Genomic DNA, 24948 nt, shown 5'->3' on the forward strand with positions numbered 1-24948 from the left:
GCAATTGGTGTCATTGAGTTGTCTCAGGATTTCGGCCATGTAATCATGATGGTCCATCACTACCACATTTCCGCCTTTGTCGGCTTCCTTGATGACGATAGTGTTATCAGTTCTTAAGCTTTCAAGGGCAATTCTCTCCCTGGCAGTAATATTGTGTGCAACGGAAGTATTACGTTGCACTGATGTTTCTAGTTTGTATAGATCACTAGTTACTTGATCGTAAAAAGTGTCAATACTAGGATGGTAATTATATGAGGGAGTAAATTTTGATCTTGGTTTAAGATGGCTATCAGTTCCAAGATCTTATTGTATGCCCAATTCACTTAGTATTACCCCCATGTCATATGGGTCTTCGTCATCTAAGTTAAGCAGCAAATGTATGCCTCTGATATCAGCTATTGTGTGTGTCCCCACACCTTCCGTTGTGACATTATCCTGGACTTTAGGTGTCTGGCGAGAGAAAAAATCCTTCAATTTTAAAATTCTTACAAATTTGTACAGATCTATGTGTACATTTACAAGATCCCCTCCCTGGGTAGGACACAAATTAAGGCCCTTGCTCAAGACAGAAATCTCATCATTGTTCAACATTTTATTAGACAAGTTGATGACCTTTAAATCAGAAGTACAATCCATTTCACAATTAGACATTTCAGTACAAACAGCATTCATTGTTTCGGTTTTGTCCCCATATTGGGTTTGCTTACCGTGTTGTTCGCCTGGTTCTTTCCTGTACCTGTACCTGCCCTTGCCCCTCCTCCCCCCCTCCTTGTTTTGTTTGATTTCCCTGGGGGTGAGTCATTTCTCTTTTTTGTTGTAGTCTGTTGCTCATACGTAACTTGGCCAACTCCTTCTGAAAAGAAGTGGCCGCTTCGGCTAAAGGGATCTCCTGTGTTGTGTTTGAGGTTGTACTACAGGAAGAGGCAGAAGCTATACTGCTTCCAGATCTTGCATCATCATTATCATCCCTCTCTTCCCGTTGTCTTTTTTTATTATCCTCATTACCCTGGATATTATCAAATTTCTTGGCGAATGTATATATTCGACCATCCTGATAGTCTCTATCGTCTCTTCTTATTTTTCTCATTTTTTTCTCATTTAGATAAACCTGGTGTTCATTCATTACCTTTTTAAGGATTACAAAGTTTTTTTCAATCAGATCTTTCTGTTCCATCTCGTTGATTTCCGATATAAGGGCCTCAATTTCCTCTCGTAACTTATCTCCCTTTTCACGGGCATGTTTAATCAATATTTGCATCATGATCTTCGATGCGTGTTCCAAATTGCCCTCCAATTCAGTGAGAAGGACATCATTTAAATCCTCGAATGTTGGAAAAATCAAGATTCTGAGTCCTCTCTGTACTTTCTTGTTATTAAGATATTGTTCTAAAGTGACCCCATCCCACCATCGGGACAGCTCAAGTTTTTTAAGGCGCTCTAGTTTTAAAAACAAAGCTTTTAAGCTAGGTTTGCCAGTATTGGCTTGTGATGTTATATCTTTGGGTTTATTGGTGCCAAATAGATTGAGGGCCAGTTCCTCCCTCCCATCATCAAAAGAAGCCATATTTTTTGTATATACAGGTAAAGGAAAGAACCGGTGCAAGACGGTCAAATTTAAACAATAAGACAAAAGGACCAAAGCAGCAGACCAGGTCAAGCACAACGATTCATTTAGTTCCTAGTTAGTGGTGGTGCAGACTCTTCCAACATCCGCTGCCGTAGGATGCGTAATTAATGAGAATATCGAGACAGAATAGAAGGTGCACTCTAAAGAAAGTCAGTATCAGGGATTGTTTTTTTATATAAATTCTTCTTTATTTGGAAATTCTTTCAAACAGCATAGGCACAGCCAACGCGTTTCGTTCCTCTCTTTGCCTTTTGGAACTTCGTCAGGGCTGTAACAATTACAAACATATATATACATAAATATTTAATCGACATGACCAACAAAATAGAAATAAAATAATATTTAACAAAAATTGCATTTACAAAACATTGCACATACGAAAACCCAAAAAACACAGACTAAAATAATACACAATATTTAAAAACTACCAGAGATAATGATGGTATTATCTCTAGTACAGGAAAAACAGATGACTGCAATAACTCACAGTAATTGAATTATCATTAAAAAGCATCATGTAACCTAGAGGACAACTCAGGACAATATCATATTTACCATAGGTAATAACATCTTAATGAATACACAAGACAGATATATTGTTATAAGAACTCAATCTTACTAGTGCATGAGAAATACCTAACTACAAAAACTCACAACAATTGAAATATCATTTGAAACATCCTATACCCGAGTGGACAACTCCGAATAATATCATATTCACATTAGGTAATGCGAGTTTAATGAATAAGCAGAAAAGATAAGTTATTATAAGAACTCAATCTTTGTCGTGGGGAACATCGTATTAGTTCATATTCTGCAGGAAATGGCTTGCGCAAAAGAAGATTGAAAATTCAGTATTTGACCCCAAAAATTGGCCATAATCAAAGAAAGGGGGGGTTATCCTATGTGACCCTTTACCTAGAGGTGAATTGAAAACTAAATCGTTGGGGAAGACCTAAACCAAAGAGATTTGTGAAAAATATATATAAATATATATAGTTATGAATAGTACCCGCCAATACAAAAAAAAAAGGCCCAGAGAGTAAATTGTGCTTACCGATGAATAGTAAACTTGAAAGTCCGAAGAAATAAAGAAGATTCAAAATGAGATACGGTTCAGCGTAGTAATCTGTACCGGCCGGACGTGCATTCTAAATGAAGAAGAGCAAAAGTGTATAATAGTATTTTAATAAAAATAAATATAAATCAATTAAGGGCCCATGAGGGTAAAAACCACAACCTGAAATATCTGACCTCGGTGTGGTGACATATATTAATGGTCACCTATTACGATCATATTATTAAAAACATCTAACCATATTTAATGAAATCCTGAAAGAGAGATGAGCTATTTTAAAACTCTTATGCTGTTTTAATAGTAAGTAATGATCCGAGGCAAGGAACCATATTATATCTATATAGTACTAATGCCCCCGCTAAGTGTTAATGTACCTTAATAGTTTAAATAGCGTATATCGGCCTGTGGATTTCTGGAATAACCTTGTTTCTCACGTGGAAAATTCAAAATCCTGTAGGGGTCATAAACGGATCAAATGAATATATACAGGAGAGAAAAGTATAATTAAAGAAACGCGATAAAACGGGAAATTAAGTCACATGAAAAAATATATTAATGCTATTAGTGTTAAAGAACCATCTAAATCAGGCCTCTTCTTTATATAATGCAAGTCTCGTAGCAAGAGTAGCAATGAGTTGGACTGTGGCGGGAATTGTACCGTTATTATTATGGTTTATGAAAAATATCTCATAACATAGTCAAGCATGATGTAACATGAAGAAGTTCAATAATGTAAATAAATATAGAATGCAACCGTACCAATTCCAAGATTGGACCCGCCTTTAATCGTATTCCAAACGTCGAGGTCCCCCGGAATGTAATAACAGCCCAAGTGCCTGAGATCGGTGCAGGATAAGGAAAGTATAAAGTGCCGAACCTGGGGTAACGATTAGAAAGCCCAGTTAAAATACGTAATTCCGAATGTCAATAAGTGCCAACGAAATCCCTCCCGTGCCCCTGTCTGTAAAGCATACCTGTGATAGGGTATCGACTGCCAGACCCTCGGCGTGCGCGGCGTTCAGCAAGAAAGCCGTGTTTGCCGTCCTGATTATAAAGGGCAATGTAATGATTGAACACACCTGTATCCCGGGTGAAATGCACCCGCAGCACGTGACATGGTCATTTGAGATGTCATCAGTGATGTCATGAGTGATGTCACTGACCATGTCATGAGTGATGTAATATGTGACGTCATCAGCAGTGCATTGCACGCGCAAGTTATAGTGAGTCCAACTAACTATAACGTGGGAATTTCAATGGTTTTATGCGAGTAAAATTTCCACCTAACTATAACTGGTGTGAAACCTATGGTTTTTTCAGTGAATATATATATATATATATATATATATATATATATGTATATATATATATATATATATATATATATATATATATATATATATATATATATATATATATATATATATATATATATATATATATATCGTTTGGTATGGGGGCCATCTTAGATTGGGAAGGATAAGTAAAGTTTGGTGATTAGGTTCTGCATGAATGGAGATAAACTCATACGTAAGGACTGTGAGAAGAAGACGGACGAGGAGGTAACAGATATTTCTAGTGTGTGTCTTTGTCCATAAAGTGTTGGGGACCTGTTACTGGGCCCACTGCCACTTCTGAGCCTTTCATGCACTTGGACGCCTATATCCTTTCGCTGCTGTACTGGTACTTCCCTTTTATCCTGCTCTCTCAAGTGCACGCTGTCTGAATCAAACATTGCTACTGCACACTTCAGAAAATGTGTGTTCTTTTGTTCTGTGGAAGCCGAGAGAAAGCGAGAGAGAAAATGATAATCCCTGTGTGCATTGTGTAAGAAGTCTTTCAACATCTCCACGCGAAGTGCTTCTTTCACTTTCCAAAAGTATATATTTAATTACATGTTTGAAACGAACAGACAGTAGCCCTCCAAGGGGGATACAGCCACTGAAACCTCTGAGTGCCAGAGTGGGACGTTTCCCGAATATGCTGCTGTTTAAACATCTTAAGAAGCCAAGCGAGCAAGGCCCCTCGTGACGCACGTCCCTCGGCCCCGCCCCTTAGGTTAGGTTTTAACTTTGGCTTCATCAACCAAGCAAAGAGGATGAAAAAAAAGCGCGCCAAATGCCGAGTTTATTATTCAATGTTTGTCTGGCATGAGTTGAAAGAAACTTTACACCTATCTGCTAGATACAAAAAAAATGAAAGTAAAGGTCCCGCGCTTTGAAGCTGCAGGCGCGAATGTCTGCCGCCTAATTGCTGCTTCGCCCCACGGTACAGAGGGAGCCCGGCAAAAGCGAGCGTGAATACGAGCGGTAATTGAATACCGCGACACAGGCGCGCGCCCTTGCCAGAGCTTCGGCTACAAGGTTATTGAATGACATGTCACTAGTTGGTGAAATAATGTCAGCACTCAGAATGCTAATTAATTGGGCCTTCAGCTTAAAGCACTTTAGGACTGTTTGGCCAAAAACAGCCAGAGCTTTGATTCCGCCGCCGGATCACTTTACATCACCGCGCGACGGTCTTCTTTGTGGAACACCCTATGATATTTTCGTCCATTCCTTTTTTCCCCCTTTATATTTTAACACCTGCTGGCAAACAATGCATCGCGCGTGGTCTGCTGGTAGTGTGTGCATCTTGAGCTGACAGCTCAGTAGTGAAGTCATCGCTAAAGTTTTAGAAGGTTCAGTTTTAAACAGCTGCTCCTAACAAGCTTAAAAATGTACGAAATCGCCTTAAAGTCAGGGGAGCAGCAAATTATGCAGGAAGGTTGACTGAACTTGAATTATGCGACAAGGAGAGGCAAAATATGCGGCACAATGCCGCACTTTTCTGAAAGTATAACTATCATATTTTCGACACATGATAATAGTGTCTGGTCAAAGATTTGAATATATGATTTTTCCACGAAGACAAGTTCCACGCATGGCATTACCACGCGAACTTTAGTTCGCATGTGTCTTTACCACGCAGCATTTGACAACGCATGTTTTTACTCCGCAAAAATAACGTTACGAAACATCTCACGTCCCATTTAAATTTACATAACGATGCTGATAGGCTACATGCAGTACGAAGGAAAAGATCGATGTTTTAAACAATTAAAAACAACAGATTCCCTTACATTTTATTCTTCTTTTTTTCATAATGCGCTTAAATAATACCTTAATTAATAAAGTTTAGATTCTTATCTGACCCCTGTACGTCTTTCCCCATCAGCCCTTTCTTCCACCGACCACGGAAACAAGCGTCAAAACACGTCTATCAAAATTGATAAAGGACTTCAATTATGACGTACACGTCTCCTTGTTGGTGAGGCTATTTCCTTGTTCGTTTTGAGGCATTGTAGAGCGTTTTTTTTATAAATTTTTATTCTTATTTATTTATTATTATCCGCTTGTTTTTTTTTGTGGGGGGGAGACCCCCCCAACCCCCCCTAGCCCCCGCCCCCCAACTCCCCCCTAGCCCCCCCAGCCCCTAAATCCCCCCCCCCAAGCCCACGCAGACCGTACAGGCAGAACGACAGGAAGGAATACCACTCGCGTGGTAAAGACGGACGTTGAAGGCATACGCGTGGAAAAGACCTTTGCGTGGTGAGTGACGCGTGGTAAATGTTATGCGGGGTAATTCCTTCGTAGTAAATGATGTTTCCCCAAAGATTTCACCACAATAGTTCCAGATTAACAACCAAATACAAACATAAACAACTAAAAAGATGACCAGTTAACCTGCGCACGAAACGTGTCTCCACGTTTTAGCTAACTTTTGATCCGTTTGTGCTGGAAACCTTTTTCTTATTTGAAGATTATGCAGCAGATGATAGATTATGTGGAAAATGTGGAAAATCCCTAAATATGCAAAAAAAAGCTGCTGCAGCAGAATCACATAACTCCAGTGGCCTGTTTATATTTCATATTTTATTTTAGATGCATCGGTTTTGAACGCAGTTGGTTTAAATAGCTCTATGACTAATAACGGGCAAAGTTGAAAGGTAAGCAAGTATTTCAAGTTCTATGAGTTTGTATTTTTGGAAATGGCTGTTGGGTGTTCAATTATGTCTTCTAGTTTTGTATGTAACAATAACAATAATAATAATAATAATAGAACAATCGAATTTCTAATAATAATTAAAAATAATAATAATGTTCTACAGCCACTGCTAGTAATAATAACAATGGTGACAATACCAATAGTACTTTTGACAATAATGTTATATTATATATTGTTTTCATATGCCAGATTTATTTTTCTGACGCGTCTTACCATCTTCTGATCGTTTCAGAGTGCACTGGTTAGGTGAAGGTGATGTTTTCATAAATATGTTCAGCAGATATCAGAGAATGTAGATGTAAGGCAAAGAAAAGGGGTAATATCATTTCAATAGGTGCTTTTGTCCTTTTCAAAAGTCACCTGTTAGTTAATTGAGGGCAGATCAGGACAGGTCTTTTATTCCACTGGCTGAAGCACCAGTGGTCTGAAGCCCTGGAGGCTGGATTTGTGTGCTGGGTCCTGGTTCTACAACTCTGTCACTTTCGTCGCCAGCTCCCCGAGTTTAATTACAGCTGGCACAGAAGGCACCATGAGAGAGAAAAATGAGGTGGGGAAATACCACCAATCTGAACAAGGAAGATAAGCATGATCTTAAGAATGTTGTAAGAAATTGGGTTATTGGTTGAGAGGGGTGAGGGCCCCAGTTAAGTAACAAGCAGGGTCCTTGACAGGGTGAACCACAAGTTTCACTAAATAAACCTGTGCTTAATACTCTGGTAGCTTGGCACAAAAGCAGCAAGACTTAACTCAGAGGCAATTTGTAAAGTATTTATGCAGCACACAACACCAATAGAGTGAAAAAACAATGCAAAAAAAATCCCAAGCCCATGTATAAACATAGAAGATATATATGACACCAAAACAACAAAACTCCAATAAGTAAATCCAGAACCATGATTTTTTAAACTTTGAAGTAAAAATAGTGTCAAAAAGCACAAAGCACCAACTGCAGTTATCTGTTGTTGCTAGACTGGTTCAAGGCCAAAAGTTAAAGCCTACCAAAATGGAGCACAGTTTGGATATAGGGACCAGGTTTGTCCCGGTGGAAAGGTTTACTTTCACACGTAGAAATTTATTGTCAAGAGAAGTCCTCCTTGGGTTGGGCTGCTGGCTAGATCCAGATAGAGGCTTGTTGTTGATGGCAGATACCTGAAGTCCTAGCCTTATTTTTACCCTCCTGTCTCCTATGGGAGTTAAGCACTGAGGGGCAGATTTACAAGACGTGATGCATTGCTACGTTAAAGCAGCAGTGCGTCAGTTTTCTTAAGCCTGCGGGAGAAACTCTTGCGCCGCCATGGATGCACCGTATTTACATTACGGTGCAACATGACGCAGGGTTTATTGCGCATTGCTGAAGTTGGCATGAAAACCATCCACTAACCGTTATGGAGGACAAACTTCCCCCTTTACTCCTGGGTATATGGGACGCAATCGCAACAACGTACATACACACATGGATACTTCAGGACTATACAATATAACCACCTGGAATGTTCAGGGGCTGGGCAATGCACAAGTGGCATATGGTATTTGCTTAATTACGTAGGCGAAAAGCACATGTAGTATTCCTTCAAGAAACGCACCTCACCAATTCCGAAGCCGTCAAATTACAGAAAAAACTGAGGGGACAGATATTTAATACATCATTCTCCTATTTACACGAGGGGCTGCAATATGGATAAAAACTGGACTACTCTTTGAAGTTTTATTGAAGCAAATTGATACTAACTGCAAGTACGCCCTATTGCTTGGTAATGGTTAATGTCACCACACATAAAGGGATCAAGTCTGCATTTTGTAGTTACTACAAGTCACTATAAAAAAGCCCCCACTCCAAGCGATAGAAAATCAAAAATTAGAGGATTTCTTGAAACATCTCAATTACCTGCACCTATTGGCGGCTGACCAAAAAACACTAGTGGTTCCAGTCACCGAAACCGAAGCTATTAAAGAACTCCCACGCAATAAAATACCTGGCCTAGAATGTATTCCAGTGGAGTTTTTTGTGCCACTTTTTCTGCCCAACTAGTCCCCTATTTGGAATGACTATCATACAGCTCTGCAAATAGGCAGACTACCGTCCATGATGCAGCCGTTAGTGACCTCACTCACAAAACCAGGTAGAGACCAGAAAGATATCACAGGATACCGCCGATTACTCCCATTATTGCCACAGCTAATACACATTTGTACCGGGACGCAATACATCCTTCAACATACGGCGATCACATCTTTTAATGGATGCTGCTCCTACTGAACTCAAAGGAGCCAGGTGCAAATCCCTTGATTTACATCAGGCATTTGACACCCTAAGTTGGAAGTACATGTTGACAGTAAATTTGGCATCCCTTCTAAACACTTACAGTGGGAAATGTATACCTCTTGCACCTGAATATCTATGTTGATTTGTATATCTCACATAATGTTTCATTATCTTCTATATACTTGTTTGTCATGTTTGCTATGTATTATGTTTATCTATTCTGATTTGTATATCTCACCTGATGTTTCATTATCTTTCATCTACTTGTTTGCCATGTTTGCTATGTATTCTCTCCTCTTGTAAAATGCTTTGATACCTCGGGGTCTAGCCAGCGCTATATAAAACTTTTAAAATACATTTTTTTTAAAAATTGTGTTTCCCCAACTGTTATCTCAGAAGTAGTGCTGTGGGGTGGTGCTGTGTGGTGATACGGGTGGGGGGCAGTGGTGACCACTGCTCTACGCCTTGTTTTGCGGTAGTGCTGTTGGAATGTTGATAGAGGCTTTGTTGTTCAGGGGAGTAGGGGTCTGGGGTTTTGGGCATGCAGAGGGGAGTATCACCTTAGGATCGTGTTGTGCTTTTTGTGTCTTGAATTTTGATAGTTAATGTGAATAGAATCTTGTGGCATAGTTTGGGAGCAAGAAGAACAAATGAACAGAGGCAACATCGGAGAATCGAACTGGAGGGGGTATGGAGGAGAAGGCAAGAGACCCAGGTGGGGACGAGCCCGAAAGCTACACATGTGGGGAAGAGATGGAAGGAAACAAAACATGGGTTGGGTGTGCTGAGACATAAAGGGCATGAACTTTGAGTGTCCAGAATTTGGTTCTGAGCTCCTCAGACATATTATAGTGTCGGTTGTTATTCTTGTATATGAACATTGTTTTTGGTTTGGTTATTGTTCCTGTACATAATTATTGAATTTTTCTCCCCTTAAGTCATTATACTCCATCGTCTAGCACATTCTTCGTTCACCCAGGTGTATAAATGATCTGTTAGATGTTCAACATTTGATTCAATACCTTTTAGACTCCCCATTTGACTCTTGTTTCGATTATTGTTTTGGGTACTGGTTATTATTCCTGTATATGATTATTGTAGGTACGCCCCTTATCTCTATATGCTCCATCGCATAGCCCATTCCTACTCGTGCACTCAGGTTATGTTGAGCTGTTATGTTTGTACTAGTTTATTCAATGTCATTAGATTCCCCATGTTAGACTAATGTTCTGATTTGTTACCTTTGCCTCAAATTGTAAAGCGCTCTGATATCCTTCGGGATCAAGTTTGCGCTATATAAAACTTTATAAATAAATAAACGCAACTCCAGCAATGCGCCAAAATTAGAGTCAATGCATCAGTTTGAACTGAAGCATCGACTACTGAATGGGGACCAATGTGTTGGAGTGTAAAAAGGCGACAAAGTCACTAAGCACTCAAACATATTGGTCCTGGATGTGACGCACACAAGTGGGCATAGTGCCCACTTGTATGTGCGAAATCAGCATGTAATGTCACACATTGTGACAATGTCCTTACCTTAGGTGGGACACTTACTTCGTGACTTGATTGATATTGTAGTCAAGTCACTAAGCGTCAGCCCTACGCCTGGGTTTGGCAGGCGTAGGGATTCTGACGCTTTGGCTGCGCAGGCAAAGGCTGCGCCACAAAAAGAAAAACTTGTAAATACCATTGCAGCATTTTCAAGGTAGGCTTTTCCGAAAGAACACCTACCTTGCATAAATTAAAATCTGAGGTGGTGCAGGCAATTTTCACGCAAGTGAAAACCGACGCAGCCTGAAGAAATATGAAGCGTCTGCATCCATATAAATATGGAGCAGATACAGCGCCGCCGTTACGTTAAACAAAGTGACACAATGGCAGCGCAAGGAGGCACAAGGGGCTTGTAAATCTGCCCCTAAGTCTGAAGATCATTTTCAGTTTTTCTGTCCCTCTTACATTAAACTGAGGAAGACCAGGATTATTCCTATATTTAAATGTTGTTGTACGTGTGACGTGTAAGATGCTAGGGAACGACATGCTAGGTGTTAACCACACTGATGTCCTATTTTTTCAGTGGCGGCTGCCTCAGAACGGGTGTAGTGAGGAAGGATAAAACCATACTTTCGCCTTTGCGCTGCCTCTCCTCCGTCCTCTTAGATTAAGAGCATCAGACGGCTGGTAGCACCAGAAGCACTCAGGCTCCCTACTCTCCCAGCCAATCACAAAGCTGCACGAGCAGCATCATGATTGGTGTGAGCGGCCTCTTTGGCCATTCAGGCAGTAACTGGGAGGGCGGGCATGTTCTCCACGAGTCTGTGCAACATGCTAAGTGCGCATGACGATTTAGCCGACCCAAGAGGGACAGCCAAACCGTCATGCGCACTTAGAGGAGTGCAAACCACTCCTCACTCTGCTCTGGCATCACAGAGCCCAGCCCTGCCCGACCTGGCTCTGAGTACCGCATAGAAAAATAAAATGATAATATCGTCCTGCTATTATCATTTTATGTTTATTTTTTGCACTGCTGAAGTAGCAGTGGGGTGACGCTTCATCGCCTTAGCGGAGGAGCCTCAATTTTTTTTATACTACAATTTGAATACTGTGGCTCCCTATTTTAAGCCCATTTTGTACTTTTACCCACAACAAAATTATCGGCATCAATAGCTGGTTGACAATCGGAACATCGCATTGGCGGGATACACAAGGTGGTATTTGTTGATGCATAGAGTTCTGTGCCGGCGAAGTCCAGGGTCTGTATACAAGAAAGTCTAGTCAGCAGTTTGATGCATTTTCCTCATTGGCCTCTGGGAAGTATGTTCGGGTTCGCGGGTAGAGTCGAGACGGTTATGGTTATTGCGAGGAACTCTGCACAAGGCGTCCGGGCATGTGAATCCGACCGGGGAGGGAATTCTTCTGGGGAAGTTTCTAAGCATACAGCTATGTGTATTCTGGACAGGAGGAGTACACTCTAACACCAGCCAAGGATCCAGGAACTGGGGGCCATTTCTTAGGGGTTAGGACACACTCTAGCAGAGACCAGTATCAGGGTTCATGGCATTTCCAGTTGGGATTGGTCTGCAGGAAAGTTGCAGAAGATGACCTCTGGAAGCTTATTATGCACCTGTAGCTCACACACGTCAGCCAACCGACCCTTGGAGTCACTTCTGGGGTTCTGGATTTCAAAGCAAGCAGGTCCAGTCTTCCATCAGTTTCAGACAGCAAGGCAGTCCTTCTGATTCTCCACAGATGCAGGTTGCCTGTCTGTGGGTGGGGGGGGGGGGCACCCTCTTTGTCTAACCCCCAAAATGGTTCTGGTGAATTCTTCCCTTTCTGCACCAGTAGCTCACACACACACACGTCAGCCAACTGACCCTTGAACTCACTTCTGGGGTTCTGGATTTCAAAGCAAGCCGGTCCAGTCTTCCATCAGGTTTCAGACAGCAAGGCAGTCCTTCTGAGTCTCCACAGATGCAGGAGTGCCTGCCTGTGGGTCTAACCCCAAAAATGGTTCTGGTAAATTCTTCCCTTTCCCAGGAATTGGCTTAAGTATGTCTCGTGAAACAAAGGGCAGTCAGGCTCAGGTGTCGCCTGCAGTTGCCAGTGACAGTGTATGCATCTTCTGAAGTCAGGAAGATTCTATGTACAGGGATGTATGACGTTACAACGCATACTTTTACAACGCCTACCTTTACATCGCAAGTTTTACAACGCATACCATTACAACGCATAGTGCTTTTGGGCGCTGGATAGTGAATAGTTTAATTTACTATTCCAACTCCAGTCCCCGTGGATAGTAGGGAAGGTGTTGGATAGTACATTAAACCTATTCCCTATCATAGAGCGCCCCCCAGCTCAATGCGTTGTAATGGTTTGCGTTGTAAAAGTTGCGTCGTAAAGGCACTGCGCGGTAAAAGTTGCGTTGTAAAGGATGTATACCTATGTACAGTCCTTGAGCTACTCTTTGAAGCTCGTGAAGAGGCTGGGTAAACCCCCCCAGGACATCCCGCTCAGGATAGGAACTCCCTTCACCCAAGGCCCTTTCGTCCTCTGTCTGGAAGGAACATACATCACACCATAGGAGAGCCATTAAAAGTCATGTGACACTGAACACCAGCAGGAAGGCACATTTGTTTTAGCAGAAAAATGCCAGCTTTCTAAAAGTGGCATTTTCAAAATAGTAATTTAAAATCGAACTTTTCCATTAAAAAGGATTTTAAATTAGAATTAAAATGAGTGGGAGAAGTATCTTTCTAGCTGTTCCCATTCTCAATTTAGCACTTATTAAATATAATAAGGAAAACTAATGTCAGTCTATGGGAGAGCTAGCCATGCAACAGTGAAAAACAACTTTTTTTGGGCAGAAGGGACGGAGGGGGTGCTTTCACTGCCAGGAAATGTAAAACATTTAATATACATGTCCTACTTTTTAAGCTTTTGAGGTCTACCTTAAGGGTGATTTATACATATTAAAAAGCAAGATTCAGGCTGGCAAAAGGTTTATTGTACCAGGTCTAAATAGCAGTTATAGAATTGTACTGCAGGCTGCAGTGGCTGGCCTACGACATGTTTTACAATGCTACTTCATGTTTGGAAGGGAGCACACAAGCTTTTCCCCCCTGGATAGTGAAAATAAAGTCTGCAATAAAAAATTTAAAAAATAGGGTAGAGAAAGCAAAAATCTGGAGGTGTACCCAAAAGATGGTCATTTCCAGCAAAGCTCAGTTAATTACCACAGGTGGGCAGTGCCATACCAGAAGTAAGGACATCACCTGGCATCAATGTTTTGAGTGGGCCTACAAAATGTGGCCATGTCATAATGCATTTTTTTTTTTACTCTTTAGTCATGCTGCAGAGCATTGGGGATGGTGTACAGCATTGCTTAAAATCTATTGGCATAGCCACTAGGTCTCAAAGGCGAGACCTACTGACTTTGTCAGAGCTTGTTGAAGTTATTGCTAAAATGAAAGTGTTTCGTCCAGAACCACAGCCCAAACCCTCAGCGTGAAAACTGCTGGCTCTGTTGAGACAGGTTGAGGAGTGACATGCGCTGCACATCATTAATGACATTGTCAATCCCGAAAGTGCATGAACCCAGCCTGCTCAACACATGCCAGCAATTGAGTGAGAATGGAAACTGCTTCAGGCTTCTTAGTTGCAGCATTTCAACTGGTGCTTAAATGAATCCATAGAACACAGGTGTGTCTACCCAGCCGCGCCTTAATACGCCCTAAAGGAACATCAAACTATCAGTATACTATGCTGAAAGTTTGCCTTCACCAAAAACTATACTATGGAACAGACTCCTCACCCACGCACACAAAGCCCTACACAACCAAGGCCCAGGATACCTCAACAGCCGTCTCAACTTCTACGCTCCCACACGCCAGCTCCGATCGACCAGCCACGCCCTCGCCGCCGTCCCCCGCATCCGAAGAACCACCACAGGAGGAAGGTCCTTCTCCTACCTGGCCGCCAAGACTTGGAACTCGCTTCCGACCCACCTCCGCCTGACCCAAGACCACCTCGCCTTCAGGAAGCAGCTCAAGACCTGGCTGTTCGAACAGTAGCGGACCCCCCTCCCCCCAGCGCCTTGAGACCCTCCGGGTGAGTAGTGCGCTATATAAATGATATGATTGATTGATTGATTGACGTTTCAGTGGTTTCCACATTAGGAACATGAAAGAGTAAATTATATAAACCATTATTACATCATACAGTGCACAAGCCCATCTTCATAAACCAAGCACGCTAGCACCCTATGGAAGGGTCACCAACATTCTGAAAGTGCTACACTGAGCACGAAAGTATAAGAAGTGCACTATGCAAGTGCTGACAATATAACATAGATGTTTTAACTTTTCCACTCTAAAGATCAGAAAAATCATAGGCACCCGGAAGATCATCAGGTTATGTGCCCTTACAAGTAGCAAAAATGTGAGGCACTGCTTGTAGGAAGCTGCAAGGTTCAGCTGGGAAGAATCACCGGTGTGTGGAGATCATAAAAACATGGTATAACAATGTAATTTCTGACATCCATCAGTTCACCAAAATGCCTGGGGTAGCCTAAGTGGCAACCAGGATCCCTTAGATCTCAAGTGACCTCGTAGATTTCCCACCTGCCCCACCCATACATCTTCAACAGCCTTTATTTGTTATTAAGGGGCTTCGGGAGTCTCTTTATGACCACCGAGACCAGTGGTAGCAAAGGTAACGTCAGGTATCAAGGGGCAAGAGTGGGATTACTACCATTGCCCTTGGGTATAAGTCATTTCAAGGGTTCCTAGAATGCTTTCCACTGTTGTCTTGATGTGCCCAACCATCACATAACATGGGTACCATGGTGCAAGGGTGTCCGTGTTAGAGGGATAATTGTTTTTGTGCAGGAAGGGATACCATCCTGCACACAAATAATCAGCGGAGGCTATTTCCTAAATGTAGCACACATATAAAGAGGAAAAAACGAGGAGAAATTATATTATATCTCCTTGTTACGCCTCCCCTACGCCTTCCCTGGGGAGGTGTAGGCTTTTGACGCATTCCCAGGTTGACAGCTTGTTGTGAATCTGAGAATATGGCAAATGCCATGGTTGTTATATTGGAACACCCACCGTAATGCCCATGGCACGCCTCCCCATCGTAGTGTGAGGCAATGCAGCGACTTGCCCTGCGTTGCCTCACTCCAAATCTACAAGGCAATGAAAAGCCACGCAGGGTGGCTTTACTTGGCCTTGTAGATTGGGCTAAGCCCTGTGCGCCACCGGAACATCACACAAAAAAGTGACGTTCCGACAGTGCACAGGACTTGTAAATAAGCCCCAATGTGAGTTGCTATAGCAGGAGCAGAGACATGATTGAGATTTAAATATAGATGTGATAGCTGCTCAGATAGCGCCTTAAAGTGGCAAAAAGCAGATCAGATCTGTAAAAAGCAGCATGTTATAAATGCACCACTAGTATTCAAGCACTTTTTAGGGCTCGGGCCTACGTCACACACTGCGAAGCAGTGTGGGCGGACCCAAGAGTCCTATAATCAGGGTCTCCGAGAAGCAACCCAAACATTCCTGAATGCTCGTGATTTTTCGTGTTCGTTTTTTGCCATCTGCATGGCAATTGGGCCTTGCATGCCTGTCTTTTTAGAAGTCAGCACGCAATAGGCCATAGGCTGTAGAGTTGCTCCACTTCCTGCATATTCCGTGCGGAGACGCGCAGAAGAAGGCTATAATTCATCAATTACCAGCTGTCATGGGCCTAGGTAATAGAAGCCAGATGCTGGGCGCGCATTCAGCACTGTCCAGTTCATTTTTTTCAACTGTGTGTGCGTGCATGCTGGCTCCCTGCCAAAGCTTGTGGGCCCGTGGTAATTGAAGCCAGATGCCGGGCGCGCGTGCCCCATTCTCTTCTCTGCTTTCTTGCCGTCGCACGTATTTATTTATTTATTAACATGCCGGTTCTTAGTAAAGTACATGTCAAAGGATAAGAAAAGTAGGTTATTGCAGTGAACTATATCAATAATGGCAAACCCTTGGTTACAGGACATAAGGATTATTATAGTGTGAGTGCAGAGTGCAGAGTGCGCATAGTGCGCAGAGTGCAGATTGTGAAGTAGTGAGTGCAGAGTGAGTGTGCAGAGTGAGTGTGCAGTGTGCAGAGTGAGTGTGCAGAGTGAGTGTGCAGTGTGCAGAGTGTAGAGTGAGTGTGTAGAGTGAGTGTGCAGAGTGTGTGTTCAGTGTGCAGAGTGCAGAGTGAGTGTGTAGAGTGAGTGTGCAGAGTAGTGAGTGCAGAGTGAGTTTCCAGAGTGTAGAATAGTGAGTGCAGAGTGAGTGTGCAGAGTGCAGAGTAGTGAGTGCAGAGTGAGTTTCCAGAGTGCTGAGTAGTGAGTGCAGAGGGCAGAGTAGTGAGTGCAGAGTGCAGAGTAGTGAGTGCAGAGTAGTGAGTGCAGAGTAGTGAGTGCAGAGTAGTGAGTGCAGAGTGGTGAGTGCAGAGTGGTGAGTGCAGAGTGGTGAGTGCAGAGTGGTGAGTGCAGAGTGGTGAGTGCAGAGTGGTGAGTGCAGAGTAGTGAGTGCAGAGTGGTGAGTGCAGAGTAGTGAGTGCAGAATAGTGAGTGCAGAGTGAGTGCAGAGTAGTGAGTGCAGAGTAGTGAGTGCAGAGTGAATGTGCAGAGTGCAGAGTAGTGAGTGCAGAGTGAGTTTCCAGAGTGCAGAGTAGTGAGTGCAGAGTGCAGAGTAGTGAGTGCAGAGTAGTGAGTGCAGAGTGCAGAGTAGTGAGTGCAGAGTGAGTGTGCAGTGTGCAGAGTAGTGAGTGCAGAGTGAGTTTCCAGAGTGCAGAGTAGTGAGTGCAGAGTAGTGAGTGCAGAGTAGTGAGTGCAGAGTAGTGAGTGCAGAGTAGTGAGTGCAGAGTGGTGAGTGCAGAGTGGTGAGTGCAGAGTGGTGAGTGCAGAGTAGTGAGTGCAGAGTAGTGAGTGCAGAGTGAGTGTGCAGAGTGCAGAGTAGTGAGTGCAGAGCGAGTTTCCAGAGTGCAGAGTAGTAAGTGCAGAGTGCAGAGTAGTGAGTGCAGAGTAGTGAGTGCGGAGTAGTGAGTGCAGAGTGAGTTTTCAGAGTGCAGAGTAGTGAGTGCAGAGTAGTGAGTGCAGAGTGAGTGTGCAGAGTGCAGAGTAGTGAGTGCAGAGTGAGTTTCCAGAGTGCAGAGTAGTGAGTGCAGAGTGAGTGTTCAGAGTGCAGAGTAGTGAGTGCAGAGTGAGTGTGCAGAGTGCAGAGTAGTGAGTGCAGAGTGAGTGTGCAGAGTGCAGAGTAGTGAGTGCAGAGTGAGTTTCCAGAGTGCAGAGTAGAGAGTGCAGAGTAGTGAGTGCAGAGTGCAAAGTAGTGAGTGCAGAGTGCAGAGTAGTGAGTGCAGAGTGTAGAGTAGTGAGATCAGAGTGAGTGTGCAGAGTGCAGAGTAGTGAGTGCAGAGTGAGTTTCCAGAGTGCAAAGTAGTGAGTGCAGAGTGCAGAGTGTGAGTGCAGAGTGTGAGTGCAGAGTGTGAGTGCAGAGTGCAGAGTGAGTGCAGAGTAGTGAGTGCAGAGTAGTGAGTGCAGAGTGTGAGTGCAGAGTGTGAGTGCAGAGTGAGTGCAGAGCAGTGAGTGCAGAGTGCAGAGTAGTGAGTGCAGAGTAGTGAGTGCAGAGTGAGTGTGCAGAGTGCAGAGTAGTGAGTGCAGAGTGAGTTTCCAGAGTGCAGAGTAGTGAGTGCAGAGTGCAAAGTAGTGAGTGAAGAGTGCAGAGTAGTGAGTGCAGAGTAGTGAGTGCAGAGTAGTGAGTGCAGAGTGAGTGTGCAGAGTGCAGAGTAGTGAGTGCAGAGTGAGTGTTCAGAGTGCAGAGTAGTGAGTGCAGCGTGAGTGTGCAGAGTGGAGAGTGAGTGTGCAGAGTGGAGAGTGCAGAGTGGAGAGTGGTGAGTGGAGAGTGGTGAGTGGTGAGTGGAGAGTGGAGAGTAGTGAGTGGAGAGTGGTGAGTGGAGAGTGGAGAGTGGAGAGTAGTGGAGAGTAAAGAGTGGAGAGTAGTGAGTGGAGAGTGGAGAGTAGTGAGTGGAGAGTAGTGAGTGGAGAGTGGAGAGTAGTGAGTGGAGAGTAGTGAGTGGAGAGTAGTGTGTGTGTAGGGTGAGCAGTGTGTGAGTGTGCAGGGTGAGCAGTGTGTGAGTGTGCAGGGTGAACAATTCCAATCCAAACCACATAATTCCATTACACACCACATGCATACACTCCATAATACATGGCTAAAAGACATTGCCATTTACAATGCCATTAGCTCTAACTCAAATAAATCCGAGACCTATTGCATTTCCAATGCTCTTGTGATGGTGGGGCAGGTGTGGCGCAGAGGCCAGAGAGGCTGACTCCAGAGCACGGGGCTCACGGTTTGATCACCGGCAGCAGCCCAGCTCAGCATCATGTGACTCTGGGCAATGGCTCACTTAATCTCTCTGATGGCCCCCAGCGCCTGGATAACCTCAGGGGTGATAAATCTCCCTTTGAGTTTGACGGTCCCGTTGCTGAGTGTTTTGTGTCTGTCTTTTGGGTCTCTAAACTGTGATTGTTGACTCATCATCCACAGGTTTGGGTGTTTATTATTGCCTTATGATTTAAGGGACATCTTTCGTTTCCGTAGGTTTTTTTTTTTTAAAGTATTTTATTGCTTGATTTTCAAGTACATGTGATAAAGGTCCTGATTGAATCATTCTTCTGATTGAATGATTTTAGAACCTTTTGAACCATTTGAGCTAGAAACACATTTTTTGTTAACATCTGCAGATTATGTGGCAGATGATGGATTATGTGCCAAATCTATAATGATTTGAAAATCGCGCGGGCCGCGCAATCACATAATTCCAGTGGCCTTGACTATTACCCCTTGAAGAGCTGACGTAACACTCGCTAATGGAGTCCCTGCCCTTTTGAAATTAATTGAGAGTTTTGAAATCTGCCTACGACAGAGAAGCGGCTTCAGACGCGTTTTATTGGCTGTTCGGACAGTGCTAGAGTTCAAGGCTGGGCATAAACCCTGCCACCTCCACCAGGCCCCGCACCCTCCGATATCTCCGCGTGGCTGCGAGGACGTCAAAGCGCCCCTGGCCCGACAGGCCTCGTCCCTCTGAGGCCCCGCCTCCTCTCACCAGTGGGAATGTTTGCGAAGTTGGCAGGTCTGAGATGCTCCAAGCAATTTACAGACAAGCTTTAGCAAACAGATTATGCGATATGATCTACAAGATAATTCGGGCATTTTCAAATTTTTATTTGTGCCAAACTTAATGAAGGTGATGAAAGAGCTCTTAAACCTGCTCTTGGTGCCCCCGGCAGCGTCCCCATGATCAAGAGGAAATCCAGAACCTCTGGCAGCCTGATGCTCAGATGTGAAGCAATGTCTTGAAAATGCGCGAAAAACAAATGAATTAATAAAGACACTTGGAGAGCCATGTACTGTACAGTCAACGACTTCATTAAAGAAACCACTGAGGTCGAAATGTTTAATTGAATTTGGCTTTTCCATGGTGGCGAAGAACACTCCCGTGTATCCCAACCACCACTTTCCCACCCCAAATCACACACATACACCAATAACAAATTATTTAATAAAACGTGAATAGGAATTAAGCATTTTTTTGGCACAGACATATTTTATTTATTTTTGAAGAGGGGTTTGTTCTTTATTCTACTCCCTCCCATTTGTTTGATTCTTAACCAGAAGCAGCGCTTTAAATTACAGTATTAGCCACCTACCTCTCACATGTTTTTATCTTTGATACTTGCACAAGTGCCACCTTGCCTACATAACGCTGGTTCGTGTGCCTGAGTGTCTAGCACCTTTTGCAGTATTACACCTAAAATGATACTTTGTTCTCTCTTGTAACTGCACACTTGTCACTTTTTTCTTCCTGTGCACTTTTTACTACCTCATGTATTTTTGGCTGCTCACAACTTTCACTACCTCATGTATGCTGTTTGCTCACAACTGTCTCTATTACCTTTACTACCTCATGTATTTTTGGTTGCTCACAATTTTTACTACCTCATGTATTCTGTTTGCTCACAATTGTCATTATTATCTTTACTACCTCATGTATTTTTGGTTGCTCACAATTTTTAATACCTCATGTATATTGTTTGATCACAAATGTCACTATTATTTATGTAACGTAACGTATGCTTTTGTAATGTTTCTCATTATGTTCCATTTCTGTTCCTTTTGTGAAGCGCTCTGACACCTTCGGGTAAAGTCCGCGCTATATAAAACTGCATAAATAAATAAATAAAAAATAAACTATCAAAGAAGAGCTCAGAAGCGCCAAGTCAGAGTTCGTGTCCCCTGCAAAGCAGGCTCCATCTCCCAGTTTTCTGATGTCGCTAACCTGATTTATTACCCTTATATTTGGTCATAGTAATGCCTAATATTTATAGCACTTAGAAACAGCAGAAGAATGATATAACGCATTAGTAAAAACACACAAAGTTGCCTGCTTATCATTCACTGATGTAATTACCACTGACAGTTTCAGGCTCTAGGTCCAAATTAATGTTGGAGGAAATGTGTGCCAGCCGTTTGCACAGGCGCACATATGTTGGGCGGACTTCGCCGCAGTTCACCGCCATTACAATGCGACCGCTCGTGACGCGGTTGCATACTCCCATTTCTCTATGGGAGCTTGTGCCAGCTGTAGCACAAGCTTCCATAGAGAAATGGGAGAGTCTATTAATCCCTGCACCGCATGGCTAGCACCTCAAGATGCCTACCATACAATGCAGGGATTAACAGTGCGGCACCTTATGTGCCCCTTTGACCCCGAACCAGAGGCTGTGGAGGAATAGGAGCCCTGCTAGGGGACCCCAAAGTCGCTTTCCAACAGTCTTGTCGGTAAGCCCGACATGGAAAGCCTGTCTGAAACTGACATCGTAATCCAGACGGCGGAAACGCCATCTTCAGGGATTACATTGGGGCCTCCGACTGGCCAACGGGCTCCTTGAGCCCATCGGAATCCAGCCAGAATGACCGTCCAGTTTCAATTTTGACCTCCAACATTGTTATTAGGGGGTTGGAAATCTAACCGGAGATGTCGGTCGGAGGCTTTCTGACAGACATCATAATTGGCCCCCAAATATTAAAGTAGATGCACCAGAATCAGCAGGTTGTGCCTACTTGAGTAGAGAAGCTGATCTTGAAGCTGAAAAGTACTGTCACTACACCATACAGGCAGCGGTGTAGCGTGGGTTGCCAGCAACCGGGGCAAGGTAAGTATTGCGCCCCGTAACCCGTGGACCGTTGACACTTCCTGGCGCAAAATTTGAAAAGAAAAAAGTAGTAGTACACATTTTTTTCCTTTAACATTTTGCATCCCCTAAGAATTTTGTGCCCAGGGCAACCGCCACTCTGGCCCTGCCCATGCTATGCCATTGCACGCAGGTCAGTGGTTTCTGCTTTAAAGGTGCAAGTCAGTACTACTGGACCAGTCTGCAAAGGCACACCTAATGGGAGTTTAGATGTGCAAATACTTCACTGTATGATTGCAAAGTTATATTTTATATTATCTAAACGTGAACTTAAACTAAAAAAATGTATATAGTCATAAGCTCTATTACACCAGGATGGGACAATGTTATGTGCGAGCAAATTTGCTCCAAAGCGCCAAAGCTTCACATTAGAATGACGCTATCTATGGAATGTTTTGGAAATGACCGGTTTAAAAGGGCACAATTTAAGTGCAGTCCAGGCACTACTTAAGATGCCAAATCCACGAATGTTGGCTAATGGGTTTCTCACACACTATTTGCATTTTAGTAGAGGAACCAAGCAAGGTGTTAATTGTTTTACTTGTTTGCATAGACCTTAGTCTAGACGATTAGAACTCCCATGAAGATGATACCTCTCACATTTGATAGATTGAGGACAAAAATTCAAGCAGATCATTTGATCCTTTACTCATTGGGCCTAGAACAAAATGTTCCTCCTATTCACAAAAAAATCCCCAAACTTTGTGAAAATATCAGGGTATAAAATTAACAAATAGAGTCAGAAACATTAAAACTACTGAATTTGGAACTACAATCCCATCTAACTGAGATCCAAATCAAATATTCAATGGTTACAAATATTTAAAACAAATTTGGTCTAGATCGACAAATAAAACCAAGGTTATTTTAAGAAATAGCACAAACGATAATTCAATGATTGGCTGGTTTATCATCACTAAAGTGTTCATAATTCCCAAGTTATACATTTTATTTTAACAAACCCACTTAGTAATGAAATTCATGATTTTGATAATTGCAGTCAATGATAAATATTTTTGGGGCTTTAAGGGACAGAGGCAGTCCTATATTAAATGTAGGCGTTCCTTAAAGGAGTGTGGAAAAGAGCACCCCCGCCCCCTCTCTCCCCCCAACATAGAACTGTATTAGTGGGACACATTTCACAAGAGGAATTAAGGGTAATTGTCAAAGTATAATTTTTCATGACAAAGCTAGCAAATACACTAAGTTTTATAAATATTTCCTGACCCCAGGAACTTTACAAAACTTCAAATGCAAAGTATACAGTATTACCCCCAGGTCCCTTATGTCCTCGTCCAATTCATTAACTAATTGGAGATAACCATCTCCCAACAGAAAAAAAGAGCAGAGGCATGCTGGGACCCTAATACTACCCCTCCCACCGGGGTAGTTGGACGTATTACAGACATTATGAGCCTTAATGTTGGTGACCGTCTACCCTGGTCACCATGCCAGCACGCAAATCACTAGTCAAAAACTTGGGAGTCTGGATGGACTCCTCACTCAGCTTCCAGACTCACACCAAGAGAGTGGCAGCCACCTGTGTGGGTCTATTGAGGGGCCTTAATCCGATACTGAAGTTTTTTTACTCAAAAGTACGGCAGCTCATTGTCCAGGTTACCATCCTCTCACGTCTGGACTATGCCAGTGTGCTGCTTTTGGGTGCGAACAAAGCGGAGATATCACGTCTGCAGAGAGTTCAGAACTTGGCAGCTAGGACCCTGGTAGGTCTCCCCCGTAGATGCCCTGCCAGAGCCACGATCAGAAAGCTGCACTGCCTTCCTATTGACTCCCGAATCCAGTTCAAAGCTCTCTGTATGGCATTCAAGATTCTTAAATCCAGGTGCCCAGACCTTCTATGTCCGCTTCTTACTCCATATGTGCCCCAGCGGAGTTTGCGCTCATTGGGACAACATCTAGTGACTGTACCTCGTACCAAATTATGTCGCATTGGTGGTCGCTCCTTCCGGGTACTGGGAGCCAAGCTTTGGAACTCCCTTCCGCTGAGCATCCGTGGCATGGAGAATTTGTTTACCTTCCGGAAAGCCGTCAAAACCCTCCTGTTTCCTCCCCTTAGGGCTGCTCCTCCCAGCTTAGCCTGCCTCTTCGGTACTGCACATGATCTATTAGTGCCGGGACGCCCCTTTGCTGGGGCAGCTGTCGCGCTTACACAAACTTTTAACATAACATAACATAACATAATGTGACTCTGGAGGAACGCCTTCTTTTGTTAAAATATTGTTGTTCATGTGTTAAATTGACTATTAAATACCTAAGAGTTTCAAATTATAGGAGAGTTACTGAATAATGGAGTCATCATTTACTGGGAAGAAGTAAGTAAAAAAAAAACCACTAAAGACATTAGAGTTTACTTATTGTTAATTGAAATAAATGATACATCTGTGAGGTCACTAGAGGCAACCAAGCTGCTAAACGTTTTGAGACAAGTCCATCTGAAGATTGAGAAAGTGAAGATGGAAGCATGGAGAACACACTATGGGGTTGATTATGAGTGCACCATTAAATTGCACTACCCTGTGTAAACACCTGTTTGCAAAGAAATAATACTCCTGATATATTTGAAACACCTTACTATCGGATTTTTATCTGGTGTGATAATTTCATTACCGGCCTACTTGTAATCAGGCAATATGAGCGAGGCTTAGAGCACAGCTTTCCAAACTTTTCTTGTTGGGGACACTTGATTATACTTGTTAAAAGAAATATTTTCTTCGTGATCTACAGGGTATTCACAGCATTACCGGTATTATGTGGCAGGAGAGTACCAAATTATGTGTCAAGTGTGACGGAATTGTGCAACAAGAAAGGCAAATTATGCAGCATAATGCAACATCATTTTTTTCACATTAACATTGTAGGAGCAAAGGTTTCTCTACATTGGAATTAGTTTAACACCCAAATCAGCAACTGAAAGGTGAACCGTTAACCTTTTCAATGGCCGGCCATTCCACAGCGACACGGGTGGCAGTAACTTTGTCTCTGTTTGAGATAGAAACATTTTTTATTAACATCTCTAAATTATGCAGAAGATGATGTATTATGTGGCAGGTGCAGCAAATTCGTATTCATGCGAAAAACGTAGCAGCTACAAAATTGCACCATTCCTGGTGCCCTAACTAGAA

The 24948-nt window shown here is 43.0% G+C and overlaps 1 long non-coding RNA gene across 3 annotated transcripts in view; it reads left to right on the forward strand.

Moving 5' to 3' along the window:
• The window catches only part of LOC144821495 (uncharacterized), a 786063-nt gene that overhangs the window by 290815 nt on the left and 470300 nt on the right, over window positions 1-24948 (forward strand). For 2 of the 3 annotated variants that reach the window (XR_013608371.1, XR_013608369.1), the window contains exon 3: window positions 6629-6693. The exons of the other annotated variant lie outside the window; for it this stretch is intronic. This is a non-coding gene — a long non-coding RNA (uncharacterized LOC144821495). The remainder of the gene's footprint in view (window positions 1-6628; window positions 6694-24948) is intronic. 3 annotated transcript variants of the gene reach the window in all.

The sequence above is a fragment of the Lissotriton helveticus genome, chromosome 2_2 (assembly GCF_964261635.1).
Source record: "Lissotriton helveticus chromosome 2_2, aLisHel1.1, whole genome shotgun sequence".
In the NCBI taxonomy this organism is placed as follows: Eukaryota; Metazoa; Chordata; class Amphibia; order Caudata; family Salamandridae; genus Lissotriton; species Lissotriton helveticus.